General features: G+C 38.5%; 1 pseudogene; it reads left to right on the top strand.

Annotated features, from left to right (window-relative positions):
- Positions 1–4,347: 4,347 nt before the first annotated feature.
- On the top strand, positions 4,348–5,331 carry LOC136386211 (developmental pluripotency-associated protein 2 pseudogene; annotated as a pseudogene).
- The last annotated feature ends 4,018 nt before the right edge of the window (positions 5,332–9,349 follow it).

Genomic DNA, 9,349 nt, shown 5'->3' with positions numbered 1-9,349 from the left:
GATCCTAAATTACTGGCATAAACTTTCAGTCTACCAATGAAATCCACAAGGAAAGATATCCTTGTTGACATCCAATAGTCTGTTTTGTTACAAAACAAAATTCAACCAAGTAAATTTGAAGCTCTAACTGGCTTTATTAAGTAATTCTGGGAAGCACTTCTTTTAGCAACTAAAAGGGTGCTCAGAGAAGTTGTTCAAAAAGGAAGGTTTTTATAGAAGGAGGATGGGGCAAGTGAGCTATTGATAAAAGAAAGTAGGCCTGGCCAGGTGGTAGTGCAGTGGATAGAATGTCAGACTAGGATGCGGAGGAGCCAGGTTCGAAACCCCGAGGTTGCCAGCTTGAGCACCGGCTCACCAGCTTGAGTGTGGGATTGCTGTCTTCAGCATGGGATCATAGACATAACCCCATGGTTGCTGGCTTGAGCCCAAACGTCACTGGCTTGAGCAAGGGGTCACTTGTTCTGATGTAGCCCCCTGGTCAAGGCACATATGAGAAAATAATCAATGAACAACTAAGGTGCCACACAAAGACTTGATGCTTCTCATCTCTCTTCATTCCTGTCTGTCTGTCCCTCTTTCTGACTCTCTCTCTCTCTGTCTTTGTAAAAAAAAAAAAAAAAAAAAAAAAAAAAAAAAAAAAAAAAAAAAAAAAAACAACAACAACAACCATTATTTTGGGTCCTTTTTTCTTTGGGGATAAAGGAGGAGAAGGTATTTAACATTCAGATTGCCTCTTCTTTTTTTGGAGGATAGAGAGTGCCCAATGTGACAGATTAATTACCTCAACCAGAAAATTCCAGACTGCTTCTGATTGAAATATTTCTGGGGGAGGTTGAAACTGCAAGTAGATCAGGTGTTACATCTAAGTTTGGTGTCATGAGCTTTTAGCATGAGTGACACCATTTTGGATATGTGGTTGTCTCTTTAACAGTCTCTTGTTAATTCATTAATGTCATTATTTTAATTTTCAATTTGTAATTTATTAACCACAATGAAAAGCAAAGATCTGAGTTAAGTTGTACATTCTGATCAGCATTGCCTTGGTCATATACTTTCAGTATTACTGTGTGGTTTTTCTCAGAAAATAGTCAATCTCATAAATGTTTCACAAATTAAAAATAAAATATTCCCACTTTGGGGAGGGATGATAAAGATGAAGGGAAGCAGAGTTTACTACCCCATAATATGGCTTTTAGGGATACTGATTATTTAAGCTGGTTATTTTTAAAAAAACAAAAAGACTCAAGAGGAGCTTTCTACCTCCTCCTTTACCTGCCTAAAGTGATTCAGATAAAAAAAAAACCTGCTTAAAGAAGAGAGCATTACCTTAGCATCACCATACAAATTAAATGTGGCAGAAGGAGAAACCAAGCAAAGTCTCTTAGATTCCCCTCTGTGTCCAATTGTTTCCAGGTGACCAAGCAAGAATTTGTTTACCACATGTTTGCTCTTTCTCATTTACCTGTGAATTGTTTAGTTCCCTTTAAAGTCCCAGACCCCTTTCCCCTTCTTAGTCCAGAATGACATATAAACCTCAATTGCCCAATGTGGACTCAGGTCTTACCTTCTTATAAAGCCCCTGTATGTGCAGACATAAAACACTTGGTCATTTTCTCCTGTCAGTCTGTCTCAGGATAATTTGATTATCAGTGCAACCAGAAAAACTTAAAAGGTAAAGGAAAGGAAAATAATTTTTCATCCCCTACAAAGAACAAGAAAAAATGTTCCCAAATTGGGAAGAGTGGTTGAAAATATGTCAGTGTAAACTCAACCAGAAATAATGTTCTACATTAAAAAACAAGCAAACAAACAAAAAACCCTGAAGAACATTGATGCTGGCAAATAACTGCACACCCTACAATAATTCCTTTAGTGACCTGGTGAATATAAAACAAACACCTGCTCTCATACAAGCTAAGTCCACTTACAGACCTGTACTTCAAAACAACCTGAAGGCCCTGGCCGGTTGGCTCAGCGGTGGAGCGTCGGCCTGGCGTGCAGGAGTCCCGGGTTCGATTCCCGGCCAGGGCACCCAGGAGAAGCGTCCATCTGCTTCTCCACCCCTCCCCCTCTCCTTCCTCTCTGTCTCTTTCTTCGCCTCCCGCAGCCAAGGCTCCATTGGAGCAAAGATGGCCCGGGCGCTGGGGATGGCTCTGTGGCCTCTGCCTCAGGCACTAGAACGGCTCTGGATGCAACAGAGTGACACCCCAGAGGGGCGGAACATCGACCCCTGGTGGGCATGCCGGGTGGATCCCGGTCGGGCGCATGCGGGAGTCTGACTGCCTCCCCGTTTCCAGCTTCGGAAAAAAAAAAAAAAAAAAAAAAAAAAATCCTGAAGACCATTTGCTTTGCTTTTAATCCAAAATGAGATTTTTCTCACAGCTTTTCTCTGCTGATTTAGAAAGAGCCTTCCTGAAACTATATTAGATTGAGAATTCTAAGGGGAAAAAAGATGATCTGTTGAGTTCACGATGTAGTTAATAATAATTTCCAGAACAAGTTTAAAGTAACATAGGTGGATTGGATTGGTACCATAAAACCTGTCACATAAATGCAAAGAAGATATAAGCCTCCTACTTCTACCTCCTCCAAAAAATAGCTTTCACATAAAATCTTACTACCGCATAAAAAATAGCTTTGGAGTTAAAAAAGAGAGAATGAGTCTTATATCTCTGGCAATATCCATAAATAATTTACTACTAACTTGTAAACAATAGAGCAGCACAGTATGCATGTGTAAGAGGGTCTTTATATGTCATAAAGCCACTCAAAGGTGCACTTGCTGCAGCAAATCTGACTATGAGTTTTGATATGCTGGAAAAGAAACTGCTAAGCTGAGGTCATCAGTTAGTAGAAAACAATTTCCCTCACACAGAGAAGCAGACTTACTGCTGTGCATCTGACACAGACAGATCGGAATTTAAAAACAAGGTTGTGTAATGTGAGTTAGCCAGAAAAATGAACCTTGGACACTCCTTCTGGCTTCTTCTAAAGCAGGGCTTCTCAATTTGGCACTATAGCCATTTGGAGCCAATATCTCTGCTGTGGGGCTCTCCTGTGCACTGTAGGATGTTTAGCAGCATCTCTGGACTCTATCCACCAGATGCCAATAGCATCTCCCTCCCCAACCTTTTGTGTCAATCAAAAATGTCTCCTGACCGTTGGTTGTCAAATGTCCCCCAGGGAAGTAAAATTAGCCCTACTTGAGAACCACTGGTCTAGTAGAAGGCAGAACTTAATGAAAATGTTGCAAGACTTACAAGGTGGTTTTCTTTACATTTCTAATTTGATTCTGGTGTAATTTGCTTTCTTTCTTAAATCCATAAATACCATCTATTAACTGTCACATCCTTCCCCCCACCCCCCACTTCCAATGAAAGGTAGCAAAATGTCTATATTTTATTTCATATCATATAACATGTTAAAAAAAGAATTACAGAGAAGGGTGTAAACTCTCTTGTGATATTTTTTTTCTTTTAGTAGCTTGACAAATACTATATGCAAAGCAGTGTTCTGGGATGCAAAAGAAGGAAAACCTAATAAAGACCAACTCTTTATTAATATTGAATGCATAAAACTATTCAAATCACAAAGCCCTGCTGAGAAGAATGTACATTCCCAATCATAAACAATGTATAAAGGAGGTGATTCAGGAGGAACAAAATTAAACAGTCTAATTAAAAAGTACTGGGAACAAACAAAAAGGCACAAAAATGTAATTGTACACAAATGCTTTACTCTGTCAGGTCTCCTAAAACAGATATGTTGACAGCCTCAAAAAAATTAAAAAATAAGTCTCACCATTTTAAAATGCTAGTCTTTGATTCCTTATCCATTCTGTGTCTTGCAATGCCTGATGTCAAATGCTCTGCCAGGACATCTTTGAGGTCAATTTGATTCTAAAACTTTGCTTAACTCTGCTTCAACCTTCTACTCACCCAAGGCCAGCACCTCCAAGTCAAATAAATGACAGAATTAATGTAGCTAACAAGATAATGCCTCGAATTGCTTCATAAAGCTTTCAATCTAATAAGTCATTAATGTCTAAATATAAATTTATTGACTTCCACTGAGATTAATAGCCGGTATAGCATATTGACTGAATCCAAATGAGTTGATTGGATCATGTTGGTCAATAAATGTTGATCCAAATTATAAAAAGCAACCAGGGTCAAATGTAATGAAGCTTATAATAACCTATACAATATGTTTTTTGTTAAGAAACATTGCCCCTGAGAATAAAAATGAAACTGAAGGGAAAATCAGACTAGAAACCCTCAGGTTAAAGGAGTAAACTGAAGGCCTCCTCAGCGCTGCTGGCTTTGCCTTCCTCAGAGTGTCCTGATAATGGCAAGCTCAAGTTCTGATAATAGCGAGAAAGATTTCTTTGAGGATGAATTGATAGAAGAAAGTGTGATTCTCACATTGGTCCCAGTTCATGAGGAATGTGATGAAAAACATGGAATGGAACCAAGTGTTTTTTCAATTTCAGAAGCCAACTGGAAGATGAGGACAAACGATAAAGTTTGTCTTCCTGAGGCGAATGAACGATTCAAAGCTTGCTCAAAACCAATCCCTCCCTTGCTAATCATTTTGCCTTCAATTAATAAAGTACATTGGGACACTTTGCAGAACTGGTGCCAATAATTTAATTTGAGTACTGATGGCAAGAAAACAGAGGTTTATCTGAGGCTCAAAGAACATACCTACTCCAGAAAAAAAACAAGTAAATGAGCAGTATGAAGACAGTGTAAAGAGTATTGCTGAAACACCACAGGAGATCACATTGCAGTCATATTTGAGGAAATGCAAGATGGTGACCCAAGAGTGAGAAAAGTTGTAAGATAAGAAAGAGAGAGAGGAAGAGACCAATACAGTTGAAGTAGTAATGTCAGCACAGGAGGCCATGTTGGCAGCATGGTCAAGAATTGCTGCAAGAGCCATGCAACCCAAGGTCGTGAATTCATGCCCCAGTCCTGTTTGTGCTGAGAAATTTCTGTTGCAGACATCTGGTGTCAGATGGTGTGTGATCCATGGCAGATCTCTCTGGGCAGACAGGGTTGGGTTTGCCTACAGTCCCATGTAGGGCAGGCCTGGGTGCCTGACACTCCCAAACAGATGATTTCTCTTTTCCTCTTACTAGCCTGCACTTTCCCATACTCAGACCGAGAGGATAATATGTTATGCCTTGAATGTGTTAAAAGGAATAGAAGATTGATGAAAAAATTAATTACAGTGAGAAAAAAGAAGCAACCTGGTTTGAACACACCCACAGCATTTCTTTTGGATAGGTCATGTCTCAATGAAGAATGGTGGACAGCTCACAGCTAAATTGGCTTGTATCACATTGATTGCTGTGCTCTGTCTCAGACATCCTCAGTGTTGCCTGATGCCTCAAGTGCAGATGTCTATGGCTAGATTCTATACTTGAGGATTGTCAAAAAGTGATTGTTACTGCTGTTTCAGGTAGTGAGCTATGTAGACTATAATTTTGTTTTGTTTTAATAATTTTTTTTAATTTTACTTTTAGGCTTTCATAAAAAATTGAGCAGAGCCTTGGCTGGTTGGCTGAGCGGTAGAGCATTGGCCCAGTGTGTGGAAGTCCTGGGTTTGATTCTCTGTCAGGGCACACAGGAGAAGCAACCATCTGCTTCTCCACCCTCCCCTTCCCTCTTCTTTTTCTCTCTCTCTTCCCCTCCTAGAGCCATGGCTCAAGTAGTTTGAGCAAGTTGGCGTCAGGCACTGAAGATAGTTTCATGGCCTCACCTCAGGCACTAAAATAGCTTGATTGCTAATCAGTGAAGCAGTGGCCCCAGATGGGCAGAGCATCGCCTGCTAGGGGGCTTGCTCAATGGATCCCAATCGGGGCACCTGTGGAAGTCTGTGTCTCTGCCACCCCATTTCTCGCTTAATAAAAAAAAATTAAGCAGAAAGTAAGAGTTCCTAAATCGTGCCTTACCCACCTCCACATTTCCCCTGCTGTCAGCTTCCTACATGGGAATGATAAATTTTTGAACTTACACTAATCCATCACTATCATTGAAAACCCATAGTTGACATTAGGGTTCACTCTTTGTGTTTTACATTCATTCTATGGGTTTTACAACTGTATAATGAGACATATCCACCATGACACAATCATACAAAATAGTTTCACTGCCCTAAAAATTCTGTATTCTTATTCGACACTCCCTTTTCCCAACCCCTGACCTACTGATCTTTTTACTGTATCCATGGCTTTGCCTTTTCTGGAATGTCATACAGTTGGAACCCGACAGCAGCCTTTTCAGATTGACTTCTTTTATAGCAATATGCATTTAAGGTTCTTCCATGTCTTTTCACAACTTGATAGCCCACTTTTTTTTAATTTTATTTTTTTTAATGGGGCAACATCAATAAATCAGGATACATATATTCAAAGATAACAAGTCCAGGTTATCTTGTCGTTCAATTATGTTGCATACCCGTCACCCAAAGTCAGATTGTCCTCTGTCACCTTCTATCTAGTTTTCTTTGTGCCCCTACCCCTCCCCCTCTCCCTCTCCCTTCCCCCCCCCATAACCACCACACTCTTATCAATGTCTCTTAGTTTCACTTTTATGTCCCACCTATGTATGGAATAATGCTGTTACCTTAAGCTTAGTTTTGTTTTTTGTTTATAGCAGTTTTATTCATAATTGCCAAAGTTTTCAAGCAATCAAGATATCCTTCAATATGTGAATAACCAAACAAATTATAGTAAATCCGGACAAAGGGATGTTTAGTGTAAATCAGAAAAAAACAGGATAGCCCACTTTTTGACACTAAACATTCCATTGTCTGGATTTACTATAATTTGTTTGGTTATTCACATACTGAAGGATATCTTGATTGCTTGAAAATTTTGGCAATTATGAATAAACCTGCTATAAACAAAAATCAAAACTAAGCTTAAGGTAACAGCATATTAATATGGGCATCCAAATCAAAGAAAATAGTGGAACACACGTTCAGGTACAATCAGGGATATGCTGATATAGTAATTAGTGATAATATCGTTAACTTGTTTTAGAATGTTTTTCACTCTCAAAATAATGAAATTATTGAGTATGATGGACACTGACATTTAGCTAATCAATTTGGTGGGCACTGTCAAAAGTAAGTTAACTTCTTAAAAAGCAAAAGGATAATTCATAAAAATATAAATATTCTTTTAATATTTATATTATACAGTAAAGAAGACAAATAGTGAACAAGTAAATAAGTCATGAAAGACAATAATGACTAATTGTTGCATGTCACATACTACAGATTCAGTTATTTAATTCTCACAAACCTAGGAGGTAAGTATATTATCTCCATTTTACAGATGGCAAAACTGAGGCAAGGAGAGGCTATGTAACCTTGTTATTGAGACGTGGAGGTGGGCTTTGAACCCATGTAGTTTGGCTTCACAATATACATATTCAATCATTATATTGTACTGTCATGCATAAGAAAGAATTTGATATTTGAAGATTTGAGAGAGGGATGTTGCAGGTAGAGAGATCAGGCAATGCAAAAGCTAAGGCAGAGAAAAAACTTGGCAAGTTTGAGAACTAGAAAGTAGGTGTCAGGAGGGTAGGGAGAAAAGGGGAAATGGGGGGAAAGTAACATATTTTAACCTATATGTGTCTATTAATTTTTTTTGCGTGCACGCGCGCGCGCGCGAGAGAGAGAGAGAGAGAGAGACAGACAGACAGACAGACAGACAGACAGGAAGAGAGAGAGATGAGAAGCATCCATTCTTCATTGTGGCACCTTAGTTGATCATTGATTGCTTTCTCATATGTGCCTTGACTGGGGGCTACAGCAGACCCAGTAACCCCTTGCTCAAACCAGTGACCTTGGACTTAGCCAGCAACCTTGGACTTCAAGCCAGTCACCTTTGGGCTAAAGCCAGCAACCACAGGGTCATGTCTATGATCCCATGCTCAAGCCAGCGACCCTACGCTCAAGCTGATAAACCTGCGCTCAAGCCCGATGAGCCTGCACTCAAGCCAGAGATATCAGGATTTTGAACCTGGGCCCTCAGTATCCCAGGCAGACATTCTATCCACTGTGCCACCACCTGATCAGGCTGTGTCTATCATTGTTGAAAATTATTTATTATCTCCAGTATTTATTTCCCTTTTATTACCATTATTCCTGCTTTTAATTTGTTTTGAAATCACCTGGAATATATTTCTAAACACTTTCTCTTTGTTTATTTGGAAGTTTTTTTTAACAAATAGGAAAAACAATATTAATAGCTGTCTACACTCCATCCTCTCTTTCCTGGGAAGAAAAACAAAGAATCTAGCCAAATATCTTTTCATATTGATAATATTTGCTAACAGAGTTTGGAATGTTTTTCACAGAATATACCTGGTCTGTCATGATTGCTTATGGTAAACAAATATGGAATTTATGAATTCATGGGGCATAGTCTATGGAAAAGTATCACAGGCAGCTGAATTATTACTGGAGTATAAAATCAATACTCTTTGTGACCAAAATAGCTCCCTTTGTGTAAGTCATGATCATTACTCATTATTTTTGAGTAGGTGAATAATTTAATATATACATAAAATGTTAAATCTCCAAAATAGAAACTCAGTGATCAGATGTAAACATGGAATGTTTACAAAATTTTATAGTATCACCGAGATACTCACCAAAACCTCACAAAAGTAGAAGCTATACAGACCTTGTTCTCTTACAGCAGGCAGTAAAACAGGAAACTTACAAAACAAAGGACACCAGGGTCTATCTGTTAAGAAACTTAAAACAGTCTTCCAAAGAATTCTTGGGTTAAAGAAAATATCAAAACTGAAATGATGTCTTTTTAGCCAGGAGGTTTAATGGGATCAAAGCACACATTACACTATGGAAGGCATTTAAAGTCAACTTCAGAGGAAAATACACAGATTAGTGCACAAAAAAACTAAAAACAAAGGGCCAGTTTGTTCAAGAAACAATAAATAAAATGAAAATGCCCAGTGAATTTAAGAAAATATCTGTTAACGGTAACAGAGAAAATAGGTCAGAACAACAGAAAGCATTTTTTTTTACATTTAAAAAGTTTTTTTTTTCAATTAAAGTTTACATTCAATATTATTCTATATTGATTTCAGGTGTACAGCATAGTGGTTAGACAATTATATACTTTATACAGTGTTTTCCCGATATTTCCAGTACCCACCTGGCACCGTCCATTGACACAGGAATGTAAAGTACAGCCTAGGAAATATAGTCAATAATATTTTTAAAAGCATGTTCTTTAAAAAGAACAATACTTCCTTGGCCACATAACTCTGTTAAGAGTGTCAGAAGTGCATAAAAGTTCCCA

The sequence above is a fragment of the Saccopteryx leptura genome, chromosome X (genome assembly GCF_036850995.1).
Source record: "Saccopteryx leptura isolate mSacLep1 chromosome X, mSacLep1_pri_phased_curated, whole genome shotgun sequence".
NCBI lineage: Eukaryota > Metazoa > Chordata > Mammalia > Chiroptera > Emballonuridae > Saccopteryx > Saccopteryx leptura.
This window is presented reverse-complemented; position numbering and strand designations above follow the sequence as displayed.